Source organism: Alnus glutinosa, chromosome 14, assembly GCF_958979055.1.
Source record: "Alnus glutinosa chromosome 14, dhAlnGlut1.1, whole genome shotgun sequence".
Classification (NCBI taxonomy): Eukaryota; Viridiplantae; Streptophyta; class Magnoliopsida; order Fagales; family Betulaceae; genus Alnus; species Alnus glutinosa.
The window spans coordinates 4339629-4350638 of NC_084899.1; the positions used below are offsets into that span (position 1 = coordinate 4339629).

Here is an 11010-nt window from a genome sequence, read left to right on the forward strand (position 1 = left end):
TCTCTTTTCAGCTTCGGCAGTAGCAAAACAAGAATAAAAGAAACCACAAAAACTTCTCGACTCCTCCTCTCACTTCTCTCGGCCAAACCAGTAGTAAAACGAAAAGCTCAAAAGAAAATAGAAGGAAAAGAGTTCTTACCTTCCTCTTCCTTTCGTAGAAGAAGAAAACACATAAGGAGGAAGAAAAGGGACCGATAATCAATAGGAAAAGAAACCAAGAAAGTCCCAGGTATTACGTGTTGTAAGCCTCTTTCTCTCTCGTTTCTCTCTCTGATATGTGTGTAAGTTTGGTACAAAAAGGAAAAGAAAAGAAACAAAAGCTAGATGTTAATAAAAGGAAAATAAGAAAAGAAAAGGACAAGACAAAAAATAAAAGTGGGTGTAGGTTCGGTGGAAAGAATGAAACGGAAGAAAACAAAAACAAGAATAGTGTAGAGAAGTGCATATAAGGAAAAAAAACAAAAACAATAAAAGAAAAGATAAAATAAAGAAGCAAAAGTATTACTTTTAATGTTTTATGATCTTACAGTTTTTACTATCTAACATTTGAAGTTGTGTTTTAATAGGGTATTTCAAGTGTCGTATTTAATCACACTGTTGAGATGCCGAGTAAAAATAAATATTTTACAAAAGCCCTGTTACGCCGCTCTAATATTTTAAAGTATTTTAGATGTTATTGATACTAATGCCGTTATTCTACCCGAATCTTATAAAAATAAAATAAAGTTATTATTCTATTAACTTGTTTTGATACATAAAACTCATTATTTATATTTGGTAAGCTATTATATTTATCTGTTATAAAAATAATATATATGTGTCTAATTAATTGATGAAAGAAAATAAATAATAAGGAGAGGATACTTTAGTTTAAGTTTTAGTTTCAAATCTCAGAATATTTCTCTAAACTTCTTCTTGCAATTTATTTAGGTAGAAGGTAGCTAAAATACTGCTCAGAAAATATCAGGTAAAGGAAACACTACCTCAAAACCCTGGCAAAGTTTTAATAAAACTTTTTCAAAAGAAAAAGTTGGAATTTTCTAAACTCTTTCAACTCTTTTAATATTACTTGTCTTTTTATATTACCATTATAATAATGCTATTGTCATATGATGTGATTGAAATATCATGTGATCATACTTGGTTTATATTTGATACATGTGCACCATATGAATAAAGTTAGTGAATCATAGTTTCCAAAGAATAAGCAAAAATATTCCAAACTTTACATAGATGCGGTTAATTTAAAAAATGACATTTTTTTAGCATATGCACTCTTTGACTACAAGGGTACATCTTTTGCGGCGAGCAAAAGTTCTCAAAACTGAAGCAAAAATTCACAATCTTGAACTGGGTGAGGCAAGAGCATTGTATTGGGCTTGTTAGATACGGTAAATTGATTAAAAGTCTAATACGGACCAAATTTTAGTTAGATAGACAAGTCAAGTACGGTTAGTTAAGTAAGTCGATCCTACGGTTAGGATCTAATCTATAGGCCTGAAGGCTGAAATGGTAGGTTAATATATGTTTAAACGAGCCAAAAGGAAACAAAAGGATATTGATGACACAAATTTGGATCCTGAGTTGTGTCGAAGAACTTGAGCCGAAATGTTTGGGCACTTCAGTGCTTACTTGTATAAGACATTTCACATTTCACACGGACGATACAAGTATCTTTTGTCAAAACAATATGGACCGACACAAAAGCTATGGACTTGGATTAATATGGGTGTACAATTTGTTTTCCTTTTTTTTTTTATTTTTTTTTTTATATATATATAAATTAATTCGGTACCATTTTGCATTTTTATTATTTTGATATGAGATAACTGAGTTTTTTTTTTCTTTTTTGTTCTTTCTTTTCTTTTTCTTATTATTATTTTTATTGTAATGAACAAGCAGAGGTTTGCAAGAGAAATCATTTTCGAGATTTCTACTACAACAAACAGGGTGCGATTGACAGAGAGATATTCGATGAAATTTGCCCATAATCTGTCCTTTTTAATTATATAAAGAGAGAAGTTTAATTGAATTATTAATTTTGTGTTGGTGTAGTGAAAATATTTGATGACCATTTCGACACCAATTATCCGATTCCTACAGGTGAATTGATGCATAGGTTTATTGATGTTCTTGAGTTTCTATACACATATCCCCTGGTTTATTAAATTGAAATTTATATATGGGTATGAGATCTCAAATTCGACTAATGTGCACCTATATAATTATACTATTTTGTTATATTGGAATGCTATGAATTGAATCTCCTCTTTCTTCATAATTAGAGATACCTACATTTTTATGAATTTCTTCTTCTTCTTCTTTTTTTTTTTTTTTTTTTTTTTTTTTTTCTCTTCTCCATATCGGACATATAGAGTTAGATTTGCGAGATGGTCAACTCTAGAGAGGAAACAAAAATATTCTAAACCTTAAACAGACACGGATAATTTTAAAAATAACATTTTCTTGACATATGCACTCTTTGACTACAGTGATGTACATCCTTGCGGCGAGCAAATGCTATCAAAATTGAAGCAAAAATTCACAATCCCGTACCGGTTGAAGCAAAAGCACTACATTGTACTTTAGCTGACTTGCATCATAGCGGATGATTGCCAGTTATGGTTCTGATTAATAACCCTGTATTGTTTGATAAGCTTAACTAGATAAGAATCAATCATCCACATATAAAGAATTAGAATACATTATTAGCGAATGCAAGTTTGTTATTTGTAACCATTAGATGCAAAAGCAAGTCGAATGGGACACTCAATAGACCAACATTTTGGTCAACACTGATTCAAAAGGGCCAAAAGGAAACAAAAGGATATTGATGACACAAATTTTGATCCTGTGCTATGTTGAAGAACTTGGGCCGAGATGTTTTGGCACTTCAGGGCTTACTTGTATAGAACATCTCACACTTCACACGAACGGGACAAGTATCTCTTGTTAAAGTTAAGATGGACCGATATTAAAGCTATTGAGTTGGATTAATGTGGGTATACAATTTGTTTTTTTTTTTGTTCCCAGATAAATTAATTCGGTACTATTTTTTTTTTTTTTTTTTGATATGACAGAGATAACTGAGTATATTTAATTATTTTTTTTTTTTTTTTTTTTTTTTTTTTTTTTTTTTTTTTTTTTTTTTTTTTTAATAGTAATGAACAAGGAGGGCATTCGAAGATAAACCATTGTTGAGATTTTTACGACGACAAACCGGGTGCGATTGGCAAAGGGATATTCGATTAACTTTTCCTATAATCTGTCTTTTTTTAATTGTATAAATAGAGAAGTTTAATTGAATTGTTAATTTTGTCTTAGTGCTGTGAAAATAAAACAAAAAAAAATTATAAATGGACCATGAATATTTTATGGCAATTTTAAAATAATGGCAAATCAAAAGAAAGAAAAATGACTCATTATTTCTTTTCAAGTAAGCCACGTTCTTTTTTTTTTTTTTCCTTTTTTTTTTTTTAAAAAAAATTGAAAATTATTAGCCACTTAAAACGCCAAATATAAAGTTTATTGAGATTCAATTTGTGTCCCTAAGGTGGAAGGGGGCTTAGGGTTGAGGAAATTAGAGGATTGGAATGAGAGAAAGACTTTCCAAACTTTTTTTTTTTCAAAATTTTTTGTACTCAAATAATGTGTCAAAACATTTTTCAAAATGATAGATAACATGATATTGTGATACATCGTTCAGAAACCAAATTTTGGAGAAAATTTTTAGGATTTGTAACATTTCCCTCATTGTAAATATAATTTATGGCTTGCTCACTCTCTTTGCTTTGTTTTGCACTTTGTTTTTCAAGCCTCCTCGTTTTATTCTCGGAGATCGTGCTCTTGCCTCTAACCCACTCACTCCCCAGAACCCAATTCAATAGTACCCACCACCTCCTCAAATCTACCTCTACCTGCTCCACCACTTGTTTTCACGACCACCGCTAGCAGTGTTGACAGGCGTCTCTCCCACTCTCCCCAGGCTGCGACTAGACCCTTCGAATTTGAAGAGGAACGACATTTTCTAGGTGTAAAGGGAACAAATTGAGCTGGTACTCATTGGGTAGATTTCTGTGAGTTTTCTGAGGAGACTGAAGAACTTTTGAGGTTTTCTTGATTCTTGTTTTGCAAGCTGGTTCTACTTACCTCCTTGACTTTCTCTTAAACATTTTTTATTTTATTATTATTTTTTAACTTAAGAGCATCTCTATCAAGCTCTTTATTTTGAAAGTTTTACTAAATTTTAGGAAAATTTCAAAATTTGCTCCATGTTGCAAGCTCTTTACTTTTTCCTCGACTCACAAATCCCATTAGCTATTCAATTTTTTTTTTTTTTATCATTTTTTTTTATTTATAATTCATCTCCTTTCATTTCACTTTTCACTTTTTACTTTTTTTCTCTTATTATTTGTTAGAAGTGGTTGCTTAAAACCAATAAAAAATTAATATTTAGTTAAAATAGAGAAATATTTAGAGAGTTTGATATAGAATGTTTGTTAAAAGTAGTAGTTAAAAAATAAAAAATTAATTTTTTAATTAAAATTTGGTTAAAATTTAAAAAGCTTGTTGGAAAACTTTACCTAGATCTTTACTTTAGAGCATTCCCAATGGCTTATGAATTTTTCAATCTAGAATAGCTAATCAAAATTTATTTTATCTAGTTTAGCTAATAAATTTTGAATGTACTATACATCCGATTATTTATTCTTAACTCTATATTATTTTTTTTAATTAATTTATTTCATTATAGTATTTTTTTTCACGTGGGTCCCGCTTCATAACTCCACTACTTTACACACTTTCTCTTAGATCTCCACTATAAATGAAGAAAAAAAAGTAAAAACGTGGAGTGGTGGAGGGAAAAAGGAAAAAAAGCAAAGCTAAAAAAGTGGAGATAAAGAATAAAAAAAAATAGATAAGTGAATAATATAACTCTACTTGTAGAGTTCCACTATTTATGGAATTAAGAAAAATCTATTCTAGAGTTGGAATACATAAGTTGATGGAATCTCTTTTTAACACTTTTGTTATCTATTCTATCTTAAAGTTGCAAATATATAATCTATTATGAGTGCTCTTTTTATATAGCTCAGAACAGTGCTTTTTAATAGACACATGCGGTTTTACCATTATGCCCTTCATCTTTCTTCATTGGAGTTAAATCAGATAGGGCTATTTATGTCTTTCAATATAATAATTTACGCTTCTGCCCTCCTTTCTTCTTTAGAGTTAAATCAGGCAGGGTTATTTTTGTCTTTCAACATCTCTTTTAATTTTAAAATTACTATGTTACCCCTGTTTACCCTCCGGTTGGATAAGGAATTTACTGGGTATTTTTGTCTTTTAATTTAAATTACCTTTTTGCCCTTTAAGTTTGTGAAGAGTCGACTTTTTTAAAGGATGTTTTTGTCTTTTAATTTGTGGTCTTTCAATTTTTCTTTTTCCGCAATTTTTTTTGTACCGCCCGAGTTTACCGTTTTGCCCTGGTTGGTTTTCACATGGATAAGATATTTTACGGGTTTTTTTAGGTATTTCATCCCTTTTCATTCTTCTTCTTCCAGCCGTTTAAGAAGAAGAATCAAGGACATCCATTCCGCGAAGGACACCAACCATACCGAATGACGATTCCTACTACCAAACACACGATTTGTGTGGGCACTGCTTCCTCTGTCTTCTTCTTCTGCCTCTACGGTTTCTGGTTAGAATCAGATTCATGAAGCTGGTGAAAGGACGAGTCCGCTTTCGAATCGTCTATGGCCAAATCTCTGCTTTCGACTAGGAGGAGGCTCCAGCTTAATCCTCCCTGTAAGACTTTTTTTTTCTTTTTTTTTTTTTTTTTTTTTTTTTTTCTGGTTTCTTCTTATTTTCTTTGGTCGTGTCCTTTTATTTTTGGTTGATTTTTTTTGTTCGTGGATATGGAGTTTTGTATGATTTGGTGGCTTTTGAATATTTTACAGAAATTTCTAGACTCATCTTGGTTTTTGCTTTTGCTCAGATTTTTTTATTTTTTATTTTCTTTGGTTTTATGATATCAGAGCTTAATAATAAGCACACGCCAACATACTAATGCTCAACTCGCTTAACAGCCCAGTGGACCTTCTGCCCAGCTTCGTGGGCGCTGCCTCGTCCCCAAACGACACTTTGGAGTGGAAATGCACGTGCTTTTACAAGAACAGGGCTTGGATGGAGTTCCACAACAAGAGCGGCACTAAATTTGGCGGTGGTACCCTTCACATCAAGGTCTGGAATTTGAGCTTACTTGCTTGTTTTCTTTGGTTTTTAGTTGGTTTTGTTGGATTCTGGAGTATTGGGTATCTGGGTATTCACTAGATTGTGATTTAAATTAAAATACATACCTACAATTTAGTTTTTAATTTCTTTAATTTAGTTCTGCTGAAGTTGGTTAATGTTTTAATGTCTTTATATACCTTTCCATTTATTTTGTTCTTATTGTATCTTTAATGTGCTAAAAAAATTGGACTTTTTTTTTTCCTCACTTGCAGCCTCCAAAATCAAAGCGTTTATCGATAAGGTGATCCAGTGTCCATTACAAGATATCGCTATACCTCTTTCAGGTTTTCGTTGGGAGTACAGTAAGGTACTAGCATGCTACTTCCTCTGTATATAGTTTATTTTTATTTTGTTGTTCTTTCTTTTATTTATTCATTGCTTTGAATACAGGGGAACTTTCACCATGGAGGCCACTGTTTCTGCATTTTGATACATATTTCAAGACATACCTTTCCTAGAATTCAAGACATACCTTTCTTCTAGGAATGACCTCCTCTTGTCAGATAAAATTTTAGAAGATGATGGTCCATTTCCAAAGCATGCAATTCTACAAATTTTACGAGTAATGCAAACAATTTTAGAGAATTGCCATAACAAGAGTTCATTTGATGGCTTAGAGGTATTTGATTTTATGTCACAAATCATTTGTTTTACTGGCTAGAGTTGGGTGTGGACCTGTTTATCTGAAAATATTTTACTGTCTCTCCTCTCCAGAATTTCAAGCTCCTGCTTGCATCAACAGATCCAGAGTTCTTATAGCTACACTAGAAACTCTTTCTGCACTTGTGAAAATAAACCCATCCAAGCTGCATGGAGGTGGGAAATTAATTGGTTGTGGCTCAGTAAATAGCTATCTATTGTGTCTACACAGGGGTGGGAAAGCAAGGAGGAGGGCTTGGTACCCTTCACATCAAGGCCTGGAATTTGAGCTTGCTTGTTTTCTTTCGTTTTTAGTTGGTTTTGTTCGATTCTGGAGTATTGGGTATTGTAGTTGGATTTTGCTGCTGTCTCGAATGAGCAATGCTTAGGAGAAGCATTTTTTCCGGATTTCATCTGGGAAAAATGCTTCTCCATGGCATTGTTGTAATTAAAATATTACAGTAATGCCATTTTTAATTACAATAATGCCATGGAAAAGCATTTTTTCCGGATGATGTCCGGAAGAAGTGCTTCTCCTAAGCATTAGCCGTCTCGAATTGAACTTGGATTTTTGGGTCTATTTTGCTTGTTTTGTTTGAGTTTAGTTGGTTTTGTTGTAATTTGGAGTATTGGGCATCTAATTTTGGCAGTAAAACCCGCCACATCAAGCTCTTCAATTAAAGTTGCTTTTTATGACATCGTTGTGCTTGTTTTCTTTGGTTTTAGTTGTGTTTTGTTGGATTTTGGAGTATTGGGTATATCTGGGTATTCTACTTGAATTGAACTGGTGTCTGGAATTGAACATAGTTTTATGGGTTTATATTTCTTGTTTTGTTTAAGTTGGTTTTATTGTAATTTGGATTCTTGGGACCTACCTTAGATGTTTGTGATTTAAGTCGAGGATGAGGCTGCCATTACGGAAGAGGATTGAAAACAATAGGATGTTGGCGTGTGCCTATTAAACTCTAATACCATAAAACGAATTGCAAACTAAAGGGTTTATTTGTCAATACTTGTACAGAGGATGCTACAACATTATATATTGGTTTACAAGTATCAGGGATGATGTGGCTGGTTTGTATCTCTCCAATTGGTCAAGAGATGTAGCTGTTCTTCAGAAAAAATTCTCCATACAAGGTTCGTTTTCAGTTATTTCTTCTTCTATCCTTTGGGTTTCAAAATAATAATCCTTGCTTTTGTTCTTAAATGTTTTTCTATTGGAGAGACCTGCTTCTAAGGCATATATGTGTATAATGCGATTTTGTTGGTGATTCTCGTCGTTGATGGTACTCTTATGCTTTCGCTTAGAAATTGATCTGAATTTACTGAGCTGTTTGATTGGCAGAAATTTTTTCTTTTTAAATTTTAATTGTTTTGACAGAAATCAAGAATTTTCAATTTGAATTTCCATTTTTCTCATTTGTAATTGCTCTCTCTCTCTTTTTTTTTTTTTGGTGATTGAAAGAATTTCTGTGGAATTATATTAATCAGATGGTGTGATTGATTTGGTGTAGTGAGGGAAACCTCTTGTTAGGAGGCTAAGGTATTTATTTCTTGCTTGAGGCTATGTTTTAGAGTAGTTGAACTAAACACCATGCACATAAATCCAAAAAATGTGAAAGATATTGGGTGTAATTGCTAAAGATTGTTGATTTTTTTTTTTTTTTTTTTTAATCTGAGTAGTAATAAAAAGTGATTGATGTGATATAATCATACCATAATACACAGTATGTTAGAGATTCATTATTACAAATTCATATATAATCAACTTCGTATATTTACATTCTTGCAAATTCTTGTATAATCAACTTCCCAAAATTCAGTAATCCCCGAAATCCTTCACCAATTCTTCTACGTTAAGGTTCGTCCGATTCCTCAAATTTCAAGCACCCTTTTGGATCATGACCTACACTTTTGTGTATGTTCCGAAATTTGATATTTTTATTGAAAGGTTTTGGGTCAATGGGGCGTGGATTTGATCGTTGATTTGGTTTTGGATTTGAGATCTTCATCCAAATTTTCAATTTGCAGGTTTTGTGATTGATCATGATGATTCTTGATTCGGGTTTTATGATGGAAAACAGGGCCAGTTGCTTGCCATACCTGCCCGAGGAAGAGAAGCGGATATGAACAAATCAGAGGCTAAGAAGGCAACCTTTACTACGTCATTTCCAATAGGTAAATTTTTCTTTTTTGGTTTTTCTATTATACCCACTTGAAATTTGTGTGGCAGTGCGTGTTTTGATGTTTGTGTGAGGAAAACTATGCATATGCTGCCCTAAGCTTATTATTTTCATGGGATGATGAAAATTACCTCTACTACGTTATCTCCAATAGCTTTCTTTTCGAGTTTTTTTTTTTCTTATTATTTCTGTTTTCGTATAATGCCCAATTGGAAAACTTGTATTGCAGTGCACAATCATTATGGAGTAATTTTAGTGTAATGATCTCTTAGCTACTGGATATTCTTATTCCTGAGAAGGGTTACCTCATTGCAATTACAAAATGATTTATAGCTTGGTGCTGAGTAATAATGTGCTCCCCTAGCTTATGACCCAGTTTGTTTCTTTAATTTAATTTCATCAATTATATGGTTCTAATCAGCTAGATCATTGAAGGCTGACTATTTTTTTGCTGAAAACAAATCAACCCATAAGACAGTAAACTTCATTTTTATTTCTCTTATTCTATCGTAATATTTATCATCAATTCTACTCCATTGATTTGATGAAAATGTCTTGATTCCTTCTAAAGATGTAAGTCCTAACAATATGGTTGAATATCTGCATATTTTCGCATTTATTGCTTTTGGTTTATTGAGTTACGCATTATTGCTCATTTTTCTTTTGCCCCTTGATTTTACTACTAACTTTGCACAAAAAGAGAACAATAGTATACTGTAGATGAACAATGCACCAAATACATCTGCTTTAAATGGACATGTTGCTTCTTTTGCAACTTCCTTGATGGATTTTTCTTACTGTTTCAAGGAAATGGAGTTTTTTTTTTTTTTTTTGCAATTAGTTGATTGGAAACTAATGTATATGTCTAACTGATAATAGTTTTATTATTGATGAATGATGATAGTTTCAATATTTGATAGCAGAGCTTTGTGGAATTTAAGATAAGGGCATGCCTCTTTAGTCTAAGGAGAAAAAAAGGAAACAAATACCGACGGAAATATCCTCTTCTTTTTTTTCTTTTTCTTTTTCTTTTTTTCCTCAAGAACTGTAACTATTTTAGCAAATTGATTTATTGTTTTGGTTTGATTAACAGATAATACTAGCATGGCGTTTGGTTCACAAGCTACAAGGGAGTACACCCGTGGGTCTCCACCAGAGCTGTTGCACGTGCAGGTTGGTGGTGGTTTCGAGAGAAGAATATGGTCTATGAAATCGCCATTCATGCCCCCCTTAAAAAAAAAAATGAAGTCCTTAATTGGTAATAAAAGCATTAAGAGGCAATGCTTACTCATTTAGTGGTTAAACCAAATATACCCCAACATGTTAAATTAAAAAGAGATACATCAGCCATGGAGCTATGGAATTGTTGTCCGTAAGACTGATTTGGTAGGGTTTATGTATAGGTTATTAGGACCATTGAAAGGGAAATATAAAAATAGATATGCTATTATGGTGATAATTCATACATGTATGCTTTTTAAGGTTCATGATGCATTATAATGAAAAAACATTTGATAGAATTACAATTGTATGTACCTTTTGGTTTGAAGTAACATATGTGTGCTTTCTAAATTAACTCTCTTCTGTTTTCTTTTGGTATATCACATTTACTCAATTTTATAATTTTACAATTTTACTTTATTTGTTAAGAAAATTCAATGTATATTTATTCAATAATCTAGATATTAAATCTATTCTATAATATATGTATGATATTAAAATTATAATATTAACAATTATAGTGATACATAACAACGGGAACCAAGTACATGCACGTGCCATCCAACTAGTATTGAACCTGTTTGGTAAGAAAGTTTTGTTTTGTAGTGAATTTTTTTATTTGAATAGTAATAAAAAATTATTGATATGATGTAAAAAGTGTAAAAAAATAAGA

General features: G+C 32.0%; 1 long non-coding RNA gene across 1 annotated transcript; it reads left to right on the plus strand.

The window, feature by feature from the left end:
• Positions 1-5580: 5580 nt before the first annotated feature.
• LOC133856962 (uncharacterized) lies at positions 5581-10636 on the plus strand. Its single transcript, XR_009898267.1, has 7 exons — positions 5581-5808; positions 6090-6243; positions 6507-6601; positions 6685-6913; positions 7009-8070; positions 8965-9111; positions 10210-10636. It is a non-coding gene; the product is annotated as an uncharacterized LOC133856962 (long non-coding RNA).
• The last annotated feature ends 374 nt before the right edge of the window (positions 10637-11010 follow it).